Source organism: Miniopterus schreibersii (assembly GCF_964146895.1).
Source record: "Miniopterus schreibersii genome assembly, chromosome: 5".
NCBI classification, from domain to species: domain Eukaryota; kingdom Metazoa; phylum Chordata; class Mammalia; order Chiroptera; family Miniopteridae; genus Miniopterus; species Miniopterus schreibersii.
The window spans coordinates 34,407,533-34,424,566 of NC_138106.1; positions in this window are offsets into that span (position 1 = coordinate 34,407,533).

Here is a 17,034-nt window from a genome sequence, read left to right on the forward strand (position 1 = left end):
GATAAACTTGAATCAGTCTTTGAGGTGGAGGTGATTTCTCCATTTGTTGAGATGAGGAATTCTGACTCCTCCGCAATCTACAGTTCATTGTCAGCAAGATCCAGATTCCAACCCAACTCCTGATATTGGTTTCTGCTGCCTTCCAGCCGCCTGCAGGGCCGAACGGTAGGAATGCCACGAAGGCCTTTGAGTGAGCACACGTGAGGAGCTGGAGGCGGAAGGCATGCCTCCCCTCGGCGAGCCCAGGGGACCTTGCTGCGGAGGCCTACTTGAGTCGGAGCGTAGAAGGCAGGGTAGGGTGCTACAGGCCGGGGGACGAGTGGGGGGTGGGCTGCGGGCTAGTGCGGCCCCTCGCTGTGTCAGCCACACTGGCACTGGCTTGGCTTGGCAACCGCTGAGCTATGCGTGGTGATTCACTCCTTCCTCACTGTGGGGACAGTGGCCTTTGCCATGCGCTCCGCTTGCCCTTTCTTTACAAATAAATTATGCTTGTGCTCGCCTATGTATGCATTTCCCCTTTTTTTTCTCCTTTTGTAGAAATAGCCTTTGTAAAGCATATATCATAAAAGATAACATGTATTAGTTATGTAACTCGAAAGATAAAATCCCACCATTTAGCAGCAAGCCGCAGCCTGCAGGTTAAGAGCTCATTTATGGGCAAGAACATTTTCCCCTCATTGTCACCTCCTTAAGTTGAGTAGAAGTAGGAGGCCTAGTCTTGGCCTTGGAGGGTTTCCAAGGCGATAATGGGAGAGCATTTGTCTGACTTGTACCTTATTTTAGTTCTTGGTGTATTTGCTTTATTATTTCTACTAGATTTTAAGTTGTTTTAGCAGGGACTGTGTCATTTCAGTGTTGAGTTCCTCCCTTGCCGAGCTCATACCTGGCACATAGTAGGTGCTCAGGCAATTGGAGATTCCAGGCGGGGTTTCCAAAATTTTCCTGATGATAGAATCAAAGGGAGGTTAAGAGAATTAGGATTATTTTACCTGTGGACAGCAGTAGCTCCTAGTTTATATAAGATTGATTTCTATATGTTTATAATGGAAATCTGTCTTTCTAGGGTCAGGAATATTTCTGTGCACTCTACCTGGACACTCTTTCGGGGTTTAATTAGAAGGTGAAAGAATCTGAGCAATCAGGATGATTTCACCCAGGTTTTGGTGAAGCCTTAACAAGCATATGGCTTTAGGGACAACCTACCATCCCTACCACATTTACCTACCTCCCTGCTCCCCAAAGTCTGCCTTATTCTCAGACCCCAGACTTTCTTGGCAGTTTGGGGTCCACAGCCAGATGCAATAAATTTGCTGACTAAATCTAAGATAGAACTATTAATTTTTAAAATGTGTTTACTCTGAGGTTAGTCTTATTTCTATCTGGACTGCTGGACAGTGTCCAATTATGTGAGTGCAGATGAATTTAAGAAGAGAAAATATGGTGTCATTTTCTCCATATCTCATTTAATCCTGAGGCAGACAGAGCTGGGATTCGAACCCTGCTGGTTCCACAGCCCATATTCTTTACCCGACATTATACTGCCTCCTCATGGACGCTCAAGGCCCTCCGTGATCTCACTGCCATGCACCGAACAGTCTCACCTCCCTCTGCTCATGCCTCCCCCTAGGATTGCCAAGCTGTTCTAAGTCACATGTGCTGCGCTGCATCTGCTCCATACACAGAACGGCCTGGCTGTACTATAATTATCCCAAGCAGTATCAGTGAGAGGACATGTATGGAAGGGTCAAGAATTTAGACTCTGGAGCCAGTTTCTCCATGTTTGAACCCCAGTTTTGCTACTGGCTAGCTGCATGACCTTGGGTAGATTACTTACCTTGTCTCTGCCTCAGTTTGCATCTCTGTAAAATGGGAATGATAAGAACGGAACGGGCCTCATTAGGTTGTAATGAAGATCAAATCAACAGTGTCTGTCACACGGTAAACTAGCTATTAATAGTGCCCCAATTTAGAGGTGAGGAATTTGGGCTTGAAGAGGTCATATGCACTGGTTCAAGGTCACACAATTAACAAATGGTTGCACTGATTTTTAAACCGAGGTCTGTCCACTTCCAAAGACCATCTTATTTCTAGGACATATTAATGGGTTTGTTAGAATACAGGCAATGAACTTTTCAGAATGAGGGGACTATATCTTTTAGGTACGTACTTATAAGAACAAAGTGAAATATTAGGGAGTTAAAGACAACGGATTTTGAAATAAATCACAAAAAATTATCCTCAGTTTGCATACTTTTCATAGCCTAACATCGCCTTCTGGAGTCATGGCAGTACAGCTTGGCCACCTGGGAGCAATTAATGGTCGTAAACATGCAAACCCTACGCAGAGGCTGACCGTCATCATTAGAGTGTGCCGGTGTTACAGTGCTTACAGAAGTTAACCTGGGCTGAAAGAAATTCGGTGCATGCCCCTGATGGAGTGGAATGCTCTAAAGTGAGAAATGTGTGTGCATTGCTTGCACTGGAAGAGGGCAAGGAAACTGAGCGCAACCAGAGAACAGGGCAGGATGTAAGAGGGGAGATAGCAGTTATGGTAAGGATAAGAACTTCCATGACTGGAGGTTGTGTCAATGGCAATGTCCTTTCTGATCTGGAAGATGGCACCATATGGCTAATACCTTAAAAATGCACCTATCTTTTTAACTTTTAACACTCTCTCCTAGGACATAATTAATAATTACCAAAGATTTGTATTCATCACAGTGTTATTATAAATGGGAAACATTTGGAGATGATCTACTTTAAAATAAACTGTGCCAAAATAGAATGGTATGTAGTCATTATAATTTTTGGGATGGTTTTTAAACTTTATGAGTGCAAGGATTCTTTACGGCTTGTTTAAATCTGTGTATTTCTTGTTTAAGACAATTTCTGGCACATAATAAGAGCTCAATTAATATATGTTAAAGAAATAAATATAATGTTAAGAGTGGGGGAAAAATCACTAAAGGAAACTAAACTGAATCTCTTTGAAAAGAATTTTGACCATAGAAAAGCGAGTGTTGAAAATGCCTCCATATTAAATGTGGTATCCTGGATTGGATCCTGGAACAGAAAAAGGACATTCATTAGTCAAGCCATGAAGACCTGGGAGAATCTTAAATGCACATTGCTAAGTGAAAGAAGCCAATCTGAAAAAACTACATACTGTGTGATTCTAACTATATGAGATTTTGAAAAAGGCAAAACTAAAGAGAGAATAAAAAGATCAGTAGTTGTCAGGGATTCTGAGGAGAGTGGAGGGATGAATACATGAAGCACAGGGGATCCAGGGCAGTGGAAATACTCTGTATGATACTGTAACAATGGATAAATGTCATTAGGCATCCATAGAATGTACAACACAAAACGTGAACTTTAATGCAAACTATGAACTTTAGTTAATAATAATGCATTGGTATTGGCTCATTATTTTAACAAATGTACCACACTAATGCAAGATGTTAATAATAGGGGAAACTGTGTGCCAGGGGTGAAGGGGCAGGGATGAGATGAGTATGTAGGACATGTACTACCTGCTCAATTTTTCTGTAAATCTAAAGTTATGCCCAAAAAAGTCTATGAATTATTTTTTTAAAGAAGTACATAAATGGAAAATTCAGTGGGCCCTGAATAAAATCTGGATTTTAGTTAATAGTAATGTACCAATGTTAATTTTTTAGTTTTGACAAATGTACTACAGTCACACAAGATGTTAATATTATTGGAAAATAGGTGAAGAGTATAGGAGAACTCTCTGCATTATCTTTGTCACTTTTTGGTAAATCTAAAATGAATCCAAAATAAAAAGTTTATTTGAAATAGAATGCCTCATAGCAAATGACAGCCAGGGCTGCCTGGCTGACCAGGCTCCAAGCACTGTGTTGTCCTCAAGCAGGGCACTGCCAGCAACACTGGGGCTGTGTAGGTGGTCAGAAGTAGATGATAAAGGGAAATCAGTTGCTCACACTTCAATTCTGGACTTCAGTGACAACCATGACTCCAAAGTTCCTAAGAGAGAAAGGTAAATATGGTATAAAACACTGAAGCACAACTCAATAAAGAATTATACAAATGCCATCACCTATTTTTGGAACTAAATAGAAATGACAAAGGAATGAAACTTGCAGTTGTCCCTTCTAAACTTAAGTCTCTTTGGAACATCTGCCTTTCTTCTGCCCTCCATTTGAGTGACTAAATTAGACCCTGGAGATTCTTCAAGGAACAACACAGAAGTGAGCCATGCCCTCAAGGACATCAAAAATGTTTCTTTCAATAGTCAGAGTAGTGTTCGGCCTTAACTTGGTGTGTGGTCTCATCTTGAATGACCTCAGTGCTGGTTTTAATATTTGTTGTTTTTTTTTAACATGCTCTCCTAAGTCACAAGAAGAGTTGCCAATACCACCTTCTGCCATTCCACAATATTTCAAAGACTTTCTTGTCTTTGCTTTGCGGTATTGTATCAATGGCCACCACCCCTGAAACTGATGTCTTAAGGACTTCTTTAAAAACTCATCAACATGTCATTATCCTTCCTTTGAAAAGAATAATAGCCATGGTGAGAAGGCCATAGAAGTGGGGAGGAGCAGCCATTTAGTTTGTGGTCATATAAAGTGTTGAGTTTCACACTGGGACTCTTTAGATTTGGCTCACACCAAGCTGGCCCTGATATTGGCTCATGGAAGTTCAAAGAGGAGAATTCTTCATGGGTCATCACTCTCAGCCCTGGCTCTCAGTTTCAAATGCTGGACTGTTGCCACTTGACTTCTTACGGTTCCTGTCTAGACTCTGGTTCTTCCTTACCTGCTTAAATGTTTAATCTCTTTCATTTGTGTAGCAAGAGCAGAATACCTATTTTAGAGAGTTTGTTTTATTTGATTGGTCACTGAGGGTATTTGAGAGTAAAGCACACTGTTTCCCCAGACCCTACCTCATGTGGTGAAAGAGATGAGAGATCTTCCTAGGGTCTCTTTTATAAGGGCATTAATCCCATTCATGACCTAATCACCCACCAAAATTTCCACCTCCTAATATCATCACATTGGGCACTAGGATTTCAACATATGAATCTTGGGGAGACACATTCATTCCACAGCAGTCCCACAATTTATGTAGTCAGTCCTGTTCATGTACAATACTTTAGGAGGATCAGACAGATTGAGGTTCAAATTTTGGCTCAGTTCTTTGCTAGTAGAAAGGTCATGAATGAGCCTGGCAGGGCATGGCTCAGCATTTGAGCATTGACCTAGGATCCAGAAGATCAAGGTTCAATTCCAGGTCAGGGCACATGCCCGGGTTGCAGGCTCAATCCCCAGTCAGGGGTGTGCAGGAGCAGCTGATCAATGACTCTCATCATTGATGCTTCTATCTCTCTCTCTCCCTTTCCCTTCCTCTTTCTGAAATCAATAAAGATACATTAAAAAAAGAAAAAAAAGAAAGGTCATGAATGATTCCTGACTTAAATCTCTAAGCCTCAGTGTACTCATCAGTTAAATGGGGACACTTCCCCATTACAAAAAAAATATTTAAATGAGAAAACATAGTTTAAAGAACTAGCTTAGTGCCAAGCATGCCGTAGATAATTTGCTATCCTTGCGTCCATCCATGCATCCATGCATCCATCTATTCATCATCCATCCATCCATCTATTCATTCATCCATCTGTCTATCCAACCATCCATTCAACCATCTACTCAGCTAGCCAAAAAAACCATTTACTGTTTGCCTATTTGTGCAAGGCAGTATGGTAGGCTGTTTGGGATGCAGAGTTGAAGAAAATGTGTTCTCCAATAGCTTACAATATAATAGGAGAGATAATATCCCTCCCTCCACAATGGTCCAGACCAACAGAATTTAAATGTAAGTATCATATTTGGAACTGGTTATTATTTACTGGGAGGTAAGGAGGAGTAAAACTTAGGGATGAGAAAGTTAGGTTTGTAACTTGGGATAGTCTGAGTCAGAGAGAAAGTTAACAGAGAGCTTTGACAAGTGTATTCTCATTTTAACAAGCACCCCTGGGAGGGAAAGGATGATAACATGGATGAGGGGAGACAGAGGAGGAAGGCTGAGGGGTGGGGGGCAGTGGCAGGGTTACAGTTCCAGGAGCAAGAAAAGAACAAAACTGGATCCAGTAATTGGATAGAATACAAAACTGAACATTCCCATTGTCAAACCAGGCGGCAGGTTTTAAATAATAACAGATCTCTGGTTTTAACCACAACAGCTTTTATCAGGTTAAGCATGAAAGCAGATGAGCAATGCACATACACGGGGAAATTTACCATCTTGGTTTAATAAATGAGTTTATGTGCTGTGTTGAAACAGTGCAACTTCCTTAATCCAATATCTGATGAAAGAGCAAGGATAGAAGAATTAATTTACCACACACTAATTAAAGAGGGGTATGCACTGTATATACGGTGAAAGTCTCTGAAATGAATATTTGATAAACAATATCTGGTAAATTAAAAATCTGAAATGTTAAATTAAATGCAAATTAAAAATCTGGAATGTTAAATTAATTAAATACAGAAAACGGCATCAAATAACATTACAGGTCTCAGTTAAATCAGGGAGGAAAAAAAAAAAGCCAAGTCACTCAGCATCACGTCTTGCCAGCGAGCACTCTTGACTCACCTGTCGGGAATAAATGAGAGTGACAGGAGCTTCGGCTTTATCTATGACTTTGCAGGTCACAGGCACAAACATTAATGGGTACTTTTTACTTGTGAAGCTAAATGCAGAGCAAAATGAACTTTTTCTTTATCGTGGAAAAAAATGCTAGGAGATTTATTCAAATCATTGGATCTTCTACCTTGAGATAACAGCCAAATTGTTAAATAAAGGTCCCCCGCTGGGGCAGAGGGATTCACACTGTGCGGTGGCCGAGCTTCTGTGTGACGTGCAGCAGAAGAGTGAGCTTGGAGAATCGGCTCAGGAGGTTCCTGCAGACCCGCCTCTTTCTGTGGCTTTGCCGGGGACAAAAGACCTACTAGAGGTTCTGCTTGACCTGAAGGCGTAAGCCCCACTGCCCTGTAAAGAACCTAATGGGTGGGGTCAGCCATATTTTTTTGTGCTTCTTGGGAAGAGAAGATGCCTCTAAACCGTCCCCTACTATCATCTGACCCTTCATCTGAACACAGGATCAATCCCAGTGGGTCCTCTGAATGTGAAATTCTGCTCCTGCTGCTGACTGTTGAGCGCCTCTGGGCAAGGCCCTGGTTTTTCCTTTACCCCGTTTCCTCACCTGTTGGGTGAGGCTCTGAATGCCGACACCACGGAGAGCCTCCAGGAGGAAGGACGAATCAACTCGAGTGCCTCAGAATTTTGGTTCTAACTTCTGCAGATTAACCAGGATACTAAAGTTATCCTAAATCGCCAAGACATACCCCTGCCAATGGTTTGGTGTATGTACTTTTAGATCTCTTTCTCTCCATGTACTTATAAATATATAAACATATAATTTTTAGAAAAAAATATTGATGTAAATAATTTTGTACCATATCTATTAATTGACAACTTGCCATTTTAAAAACTACATAAAATCTTGGAGAATCTTGTATCACTGAATTATAAACGTTTTTTTTTTTTAACTGCTGCATAGCATACTGTGTCTGTATCAAGACTTATTTAATTATTTCTGTATTGATAACATTTAGGTTGTTTCCAGGTTTTGCTGACATAAATAAAGCTGTACATAAACAAAGGAGCTCCTTGGCACTCCTTTTGTCCAGTGTTTCTCAGATACTCAGCTCTATTTACTGTGTTTCTCTGTTTCTAGTGCTTAGTACAGTGCCTGGCATGTATAAGTGTCTAACAAATGTTTATGAACAAATGGCTGAATGAATAAGTAAACAAATTAATTTAAGAAGAATTTCAGAGTTATGAACATGTCTACCATAATGATTTTGATTGATAGTAGTGAAATTGAGCCAAATGATGGCGTTGCTAGGTATTAAAATATACTGATATCAAAGATTATTGTACCAAAGTTTCTACTTCTGGCCTTATTCTATTCAACCTTAAAAATAAATTGTGTAAAATCATAGCAGGTATGCTCAGGAAATTTGCAGAATATAAAATATAAATGGCCAATATAGGCATGGTTGATTCAAGATTCACTACTGGACAGGGGAAACGGTTTTCTCAAGACGAAAACTTCCGGAGCACCTACAGTAGCAGGTACCATGTTCTTCAGTATACACGAAAAAGATTAATAGGTACATACCTGCTGTCAAGAAGCTCATAGGGACATTTCTGAATTTAGATAGGAGTTTAGGAATTCCTAGATGGGAAACAATTCAAGAAAAAGATTTTGGGATTTAAATTGACTGCTGCCTCAATATGTGCCAAAGATGGAAGCAAGTAAAGATACTCTGGCCTAAAATAGCATTTGTAGAACTAATATGCACATAATGCAGAGTAGTAACCCCACTGACTTTGGAATGTGCCGAATGTGGTCCGTCCCTAGGCATCTTCTTCCACCAGTGGCTGATGTAATCTTACCTGGTTCACATGAGTGATATTCGAGGTGAAGGGCTCAGGGGACTCTCTTTGGAAGGGGGGATCGTCTGAACTGAGTCTTCAAGGATCGAAGAGGTAGCAGGGGAAGAAAAAGCTTAAGCAGGTGGTTGGAAGCTGGAAAAGGAGAGGGACCCAAGTGAGCTTATGTTTAGCCTTCCCTCAGTAGAACAGGACTGGATAAGAAAGGAGTAGGAAAAAGGTTGAACTGACCTTTCTCCAGACTCTGGCCTGCTCCCAATCCCTTTCCCAACGTGCTGTGAGCAGCAAAAGTCAGTGTGGTTGCAGCTGGGAGTCAGTGAGTCCAGAGATGGGTGTGATGATGCAGGACAAAGGAATCAACTGCTGGAGGCTCATTTATTCACCTGTCTGGTGGTTGATGCTGGCTGTGGGCTGAGACTCAGCTGGGTCTGTTGGCCGGAACACCTCCATGGGGCCTCTGTCCGGCTGCTTGGGCTCCCTTATGGCATGGTGGCTTGGTCCCAGAGGTGAATATTCCGAAAGAAACAGGGAAAAGCTGTAATGTTTTTTAAGATTAGTGTCAGAAGTCACACAGCATCACCTACACAATAGACAAAAGCCCAGATTTAAGGGAATGGAACATAAACCCATCTTTTGATGGGAGGAACATCAGTATATTGTAACCAGAGCATGTGGGATGGGAGATGGTGTTGCAGCCATTTTTGGAAAATTCAGTCTGCTGGAATAGGTCTTCCATAAAGGGACACTGAAGTTATTTATTTATTTGTTTGTTTGTTTATTTATATTTTTATTGATTTCAGAGAGAGGAAGGGAGAGGGAGAGAGAGACAGAAACATCAATGATGAGAGTCATTGATCAGCTGCCTCCTGCACACCCCACACTGAGGACTGAGCCTGCAACCAGGGCATGTGCCCTGACAGGGAATCAAACCATGATCTCCTGGGTCTTAGGTCTATGCTCAACCTCTGAGCCATGCTGGTCAGGCAAGACACTGAAATATTGATGAGAAACCTGTTGCTAAAAGTATAGAGTGATACACTAAATAGCCTTTTATAGGAAGCCTGATGTATAAAATATTTCGTCATGGAGGTAATCTGCATAAAAAATACACTAGTGTTTAAATTGGTAATTTAAGTTAGCTTAGGTAGTTTCAAATCATATCAGATTAGTTCTTAAACTAACTCAGTATTCTATGAAATAGATTCTAAGTATTATTTCTATAGAATAAAATTGGGTCTGTTTTGAGAGAAGAGGGACAGCTGAGTTAGTATTAACTGCACTTACAGTTTGTTTTTTTAGCACTCAATTTACCCCAGGCAGTAAGCAGCATGAGCCTATGTTCTCAAATTAATACATCATGTGAGACTAATGTTTAAATTGGGAAGAACCAGTTAGTTAAAATTCAAGGAAAGATAAAGAACGTAGATATGACTTTGGCTAAATAAAAATATTTTATGTGTGTATACACATATATGTATGTGTGTACATATCCATATATTTATGTTCATCCATGTATGTGATGCACACATATTAATCACATTCTAGGGTACATAAAATAGAAAAGGGAACATGATACAGAGAAGCAAAACCTCAAATGGATGATGATACTCATTGAAAGGTCAAGTTAAATGTAATTTAAAGAACAACATCAGGGGTACAATCTGTTTGGTAAGCAATCTTGTGTAAAGAAATAAACATTGAAAGATTTGTGAGATTAATGATGCAAATTCCAGAGTGTGGAAGTGTACACATGCACACACATGCACATTCACAATTAAAGAATTATCAAAATTAATATTAATCCCTTGGTTTCCTTTTCTCTTTAGTACCAACCCAATTCTACCTTGAGGTTTTTATTCATGAAGAAAAAATATCTTCATTTATAGAGATCACACTCCTCCCACTGAAGCACAATATGAGAATGATCCAGAAATAAAGTTGCAGGTCTGTGTTCTGCAGTAATTAACAAAGAAACTTCCTATATATTAGTTGCATTTCCCTGTAGGTATAGTCAATTTCCCACAGCAACAGAAGATATAATTATACTGATGTAAATCACAGCGAGATGCCTTGAAGGCATTGGCCTTTCACCTTCTTTAATTCATTGGAAGATCTTATCTTTTTGACAGGTACTGTCAGGCAGAGCAAAGGGCTGGGAGGCAGGATATTCCACGCCCCCCCACCCCAACCTCCCCAACTAATTTGCTTGGAGGAAAAAAGTTTTTATTGCAAACACTCAAGGGCAGTGTGATAAGCCAGGTTTTGCAAAGAATTCTCTAAGTATTTTTCTCCCCACCTTAATAATTGTCCTTGTGTGACCTGCACTCTCTATCTCTGTCCCTAGGTCTGGTTCATTCCCCCACTCCCCAGCCACAATAAAACACCAGGTATTCCTTCAGGCCTCATGTTTCCAAAATATTTGTAAGAAAATGTGTATGTACTTATGCACACACACCTATTTTTTTCCTTCTTTATAATGAGCCTTTGCTGCCAGCTTTTGTGCTTTACATTGTTTGTACGGAAAGATCAACACTGGGACAAGCCAGCATTCTGGGAACGACTTTCTACCCCCACAAGGTCTGACTTACTTTCACAGTTGCTTCCTGGTTTGCTGCTTTTGTTCAGGAGACATTTCCTTTTGGAAAAAACCACCTAGGCTGTAACACTGGATGTCAAGGATTGCGTGACAGTCAAAGCCGCTCCACGGCCCGGTGGGAGTCAGTGCTGAGAACCCCAGGCGCAGAAGGAGAGGTAGCCTCAGCCACCCAACTGGAACTGAAAAGATACCTGAAGTTTGGTAGTTTCTCTTACCCTTCCCCACATTCATTTTATTTTTGTGGCAAAACTTGAAAAGAAGCTAGAGTAGAAGTGCTTTTCATTCTGTGGGTGGTGGAGGTTCTGACTCAGGCTTTGCAAACATGACGTTGCTTGAACCCCGAGGTGAACGCTCCCGCGGGATTCGGGAGAAACAAAGGGGCCTGCTCCATCGCGTGGCACCGTCCGCCCCAGGAATGCCGGCTGAGCCGGGAGGTGGTGGCAGGTGCAGGTCTTCTGAGGCACATGAATGGAATCGCCAGAGTTCAAAGAGGTTTTGAACTTTAGTTCTAGGCTTTCTTGGTTGCATTTAGGCTACTTGGATAATAGGTTTAGGTCTGGTACTACTAAAGCAGAAATTTCCCAAACTCTCAGTAACATTTTTGATTATTTTAAGAAATCAGATTATGTTAGCAAAAAGTTAGAAGCACCCTAGTACCCAGGACAGGGGATTGTTAAATAAATTATAATATGTCCATATATTGGAATAGTACATATTTATTTAAAATGTTAAAACATTAGCACTAGTTGTCTATAGGTGGTGGGATAGCGGGGAATTTAATTTACTTCTTTTTGTTTATCTGAATTTTAAGAAACAGAGAATGTGTGTTACTTTGGTAATGATAATAATGTAATTTAAGAAAGGTAACAAGTTTCTTGGAGTTTTTCACTTTTGTGCTTGGCAGTTGGCACCAACTTAACAAAAAGAACAGAACTTGTGTCAAAGTTGTGCAAGGAGCAAATGATAGGAAGCACCCAGAAATTCCCTTAGAAAGCCATAGCCTTTGGGACTGAATATATTGGAAGTTGGCATCCATGCTCATTCCAGTCCCCAGCCCACATGATGGTAAATGAATACATTGGCAGGGTACCCGCATATGCATGTGAGTGTGCGGTTTCATCAGCCAAGGTGAAACAGACTTTATCACAGAAAGGAAATATTTTTGTAAATATTTGTTGCTGATGACTGTTCTGAGGATACAAAAATTCTAGCCCAAATATTTGAGGTTATGTAGGGCACTTAATCCCAGGCAACATACTAGTCATTTTAGTCTCGAGACATTCTGGGTTTGCTCATAAACTCTGCCAACTCTTCACCCAGTAGACTTGCAGTAGATGAACAGGCCGTTGGGCAGTAGATCCCATGGATAAATGGCAGCGTTTAGATAAGCCATAGAACCACGAGTGTGGGGCCCCTTAGTGTTCATAGGCCAAGTGATCTCTCACCTGGGGTCTTTGGTCTTTTCATTATTCCCTTTAGTTAGCAAGGCCTCTGGCCTCACTAGCCCGAGAGGCAGACTATTATTTACTCATGGCCCACTGCGGGCCGGGCATTTCCGGTACCTTGTCTCGTCTCTGAGCATGATGACCCTTCCTTTCACGGATGGGGAAACCGAGACTCAGAGAACCTGGAAGTCATTAGGTCTGAAATTTGGAATGCTTAGGAACCCAGAACTGTCTGAGTACACATGTGATGCTTATTTGATCATCAATATTTTAACTTCACTATAAACAACGTTGCACAGTCTTACTTAATGATTTTCCAGGGGCCTATTCTAATCTAGACACTAGTCTATGTGATTCCCTCATATGCAGACCCTACAGCCTCCTCCTTCTTTCTTCCTTCCTTTTATCTATTCCATTTCTTCCCCCATGTCTTTCAAATGAGGAACAACATTTAAATTTAAGAAAAAGCAAGAAGCAACGTCATTCATTGTTTTCTGTAGCACACCAAAGGTATTTTTTTCTCTTTTTAAAGAGTTAAAGCTTTTCCCTTTCAGCCCAGGTTATCATATTAAATTTTTACTTTACTAATGGGAGAAGGGGAAGGAAGAAACTAACATTTATTGATACTATATATATATATATATATATATATATATATTTAAAAACCTCTTTATTAAGCAAGATTTTAAAACAAATGTAAGTAGAATAATATAATGAACCTCCATGTACCCATGACCACTCAGCTTCAACTCATGAACACTTATTTTATCAAAATCTCTCATTCCCCCTTCCCATACTCTTTTGAAGCAAATCCCAGGGCTCATATCAATTCATCTAGAAATAGCTAAGCATGTATCACTAAAAAATAAAGACTTGTAACAGAATCACACAATACTGTTATTATATCTTAAAAAATTAACAATAATTCTTTAATATCATTAAATATCTAGTTAGTATTAAATTTGCAATTGCCTCACAAATTTCCCATTGTTATAATTTATTTAAATCAGTGTCCAAATAAAGTTCACACATTATGATTTGTTGAAAAATTTTTTTTTAAGTCTCTTTTAGTCTGTAGGTCTCTTTCTCTCTCTCTGATGTAAATTATTTGTTGCAAGATCATTTGGCCTGCAGAATTTTCTATAGTCTGAATTTTGTGGATTGTATCCCTTTAGTGTACTTAGCATATTTCTCTATCTTCTGTTTGTATTTCTTACAAACTGGTATTTGGGTCTAGAGGCTTGACCAGATTCAGATTCGATTTTTTTTGGCAAGGTTATTTCATAGGTGGTGTTTGGTTCTTCCATCAGGAGCACATATTGACTCTCCTTTTGTGAGGTTAGCAGTTGTTAACAATCTTTGTCTAGACCCATTAATTCATTAGTGGCTCTAAAATGGTGATACTCCAATTCTATCTTATCTTCTTCATTTATTATACTATTAGTGTGTATGGTATATACATTTATTAGCCAGAATATGTCTATAAAGAGAAATTCACTCTCAATCTACTATTTATTGAAGTATTACTGTATGTTGGGCATTTTAATGTTTCATAAGTCAAAGTATTAATAATTCACCCACCATTTCCCCATACTATTAATTCTTAGGCATTTTCATTTGGTTGAAGCAGTTCCTCTTCTTTTTTCACCCTTCCTTTCTCCATTCCCCTTTTCCCTTTCCTTCAGTTTTCTCCCTTCCTCTTTGGATTTGATTCTGCAAGGACAACAGTCACATCAGTGGTCACTAGGAGGTCATGAAAAGAGTTGGAGGTTCTGAGTGTTTAGAAATTAAATTTGAATGATATTTTCTATTTTGGCTTTTCAAGAAAACGTAGTCTTTTCATAGAAACACTGGTCACATGAAAGTAAGTTTACCGGAGAGGTATCTGATCTGGCCGGGTTTTACTGGATTCTCTGATATTTGGAGAGTAAAGCTCATTCTGGAATTTATGTGTCCAGTTTTACCTTTTTGGGGGTGACTCACTATTGCTTTCATGAAGTTTATGAGTGGATAAGTAAGCTGGTTGTTTGTGCTGATATTTATATGATACAATATGCTATCCAACACTAAATCAGAGAATGCTATGATTTCCCACAAAATTGCTCTTGGTCCACAAAATTTGGGGTACTCAAAAAATAAAAATCCATGCCACTGGGGGCCTCAGCCTTTGTTGAGTAGCCTTTGTGATAGAGTGGGTCCTTTTTAGGTAAATGAACTTTCCAAGACCGGGCACCTTAAAGGCTGGGTTGGTTAAAGCACTTCACCCAAATGACCTGACCAGCCCAGGCTGGAGTAATCAGTCTCCTTGAGGAGAACCTCAGGAGGCACTTTAGGGAAAGAAGACTGGAGTAAGGGTCAGGAGGTAGATTTGGTTCAAGCCTTGGCACAGCCATTTTCTAAGAGGGCCTCTGACACTACTGGAATCTCTCTGAGCTTTATTTTTTCCATTTGTCAAATGGCAATGGGTATGGCTTGCCACCCCTCCGGGACTGTTGTGAAAATCAAATAAGATAATGTCAGTGTTTTGATAGCCTCAAAGCTCTGTTCAAATGACAAACATTTTACTCACTGTGTCTTTAATTGTGAAAAATCACATAGTTAGGAAAGATATATATATCTTACCTTCTTAACGTTTTGTTTTTATTTTTTGCATATTATTTCTGGTCATTATACACATACCAAAATTTTACAGACTTGAAGTCATGCTAGAGTACCATTTAAAATTTTCATTTTTATTTTAACATTTTATTATTACTATGGTTCTGTGTGCTGCATTATCTTTATAATAATTATTTATATGTTATTACCATGGTTGAACATTTCAGTGATTTCACTTTTACATGTGAAACTGCCATGAACATTTTTGTGCATAAATTATTTCCTTAGAATAAATTCCCAGGGGTGTGATGACTGGATGAAAATATATGGACATTTTAATGGCTCTTAATAGATTTTGCCATATTGCTTTCCAAAGGCTGGTAACAATGAAACTGACACCAGCAATGAATGTGTGTCATTTAAAATGATTATTTTAAATCAATTATTCACCAGCCATATGTGAAGGCATGTCCCAGGATCCCTGTCTGCCAGGACCTTCCATTTCTGACTCATTCATTCACAAGAAATAAATAAATGAATCAAGGAGACCGTGTATGGTGAATAAATGAAGAGTTGTATTGGTTAAAATTCTAGAAAAGCCAGTGGTTGTTATTGTAGGTAATGCTTGTGGGCCTGTTTGACTTCACCGATTTAGTGATATTTTTGCCAATATTCTAGAACATACAGAGAACCAATACATACTGCATTATCTGAGTATTTTATAAAAGCATATAGAGAAGTGTCATTTTTTTCTCATGCTCGTTTTCAGGAACTTCTCTTTTCATACCAGTCAAGGTCCTTTTGGTTTTGTTTTGTTTGGGGTCTGTAGGTTAGGTAGGTTATGTTCAAGAGCATGACTGAACTTGAGTAGATACTCATATGTGTAATATCAAACTATAGAATTATAATAGCATCCATCATTTGCACATGTAGATCTTTTAACTTGAAAAGCTCTCTCCTGTGTTTTTCTCATTTGAGCCTCACAGCCGAGGCCCCGGGCAGGCCAGGATGGCGTTATCTCATTTGACTGACAGGGAGACTGAGGTAAAGGAAACTTGTCTAAGATTAGACCACTTCTCAGAGCTGCCAGTCTCCTGCCTCAGCTTCTGGCTCTTTTCACCCAATCGTACAGTTTAAAAAAAATATATATTTTTATTGATTTCAGAGAGAAGAAGGGAGAGGAAGAGAGAGAGAGAAACATCAGTGATGAGAGAGTCACTGATCAGCTGCCTCCTGCACGCCCCCTGCTGGGGATCGAGCCCGAAACCTGGGCATGTGCCCTGACCAGGAATCGAACCTCGATCTCCTGGATCCTAGGTCGATGCTCAACCTCTGAGCCACGCCCGGCCGGGCGAATTGTGCAGCTTTTAAAACCACTCCTTCATGTCCATACTGTGCTTCTTACTTATCATTTAAAAAATATATGGTTGTATAGAATCATCAGGTCTCTTAAAAATGCTCCCTTGCAGAATGGTGTTGGCACATTATTAGTTTTTAAACATTTCTTTATTGATTTTTAGAGAGAGAAGAAGGGAGAGGGAGAGAGACAGAGAAACACTGATAGGCTGCCTCCCACAAGCACCTGGGCTGGGATCGAACCTGCAGCCTGGGTATGTGTCCTGACCAGGAATCGAAACAGTGACCTTTTGGTGCATGGGACTACACTCAACCAACTGAGCCACACCGGCCAGGGCTATTATTATTTTTTTATAACAGCTATGGGATGAAAGGGGTTTCTTAGTTAATGTCATGGCAATAGCTGTCATATGCTGAGTGGCTAGTATGTGTTGGGCACTTCTTACTGTTTTAATCCCCATCACAACTCTGAAAATAAAAGTGTTATCACTCACCATATGACAGGGAGGAAATCGCAGTTCAGAGGAGAAAAGAACA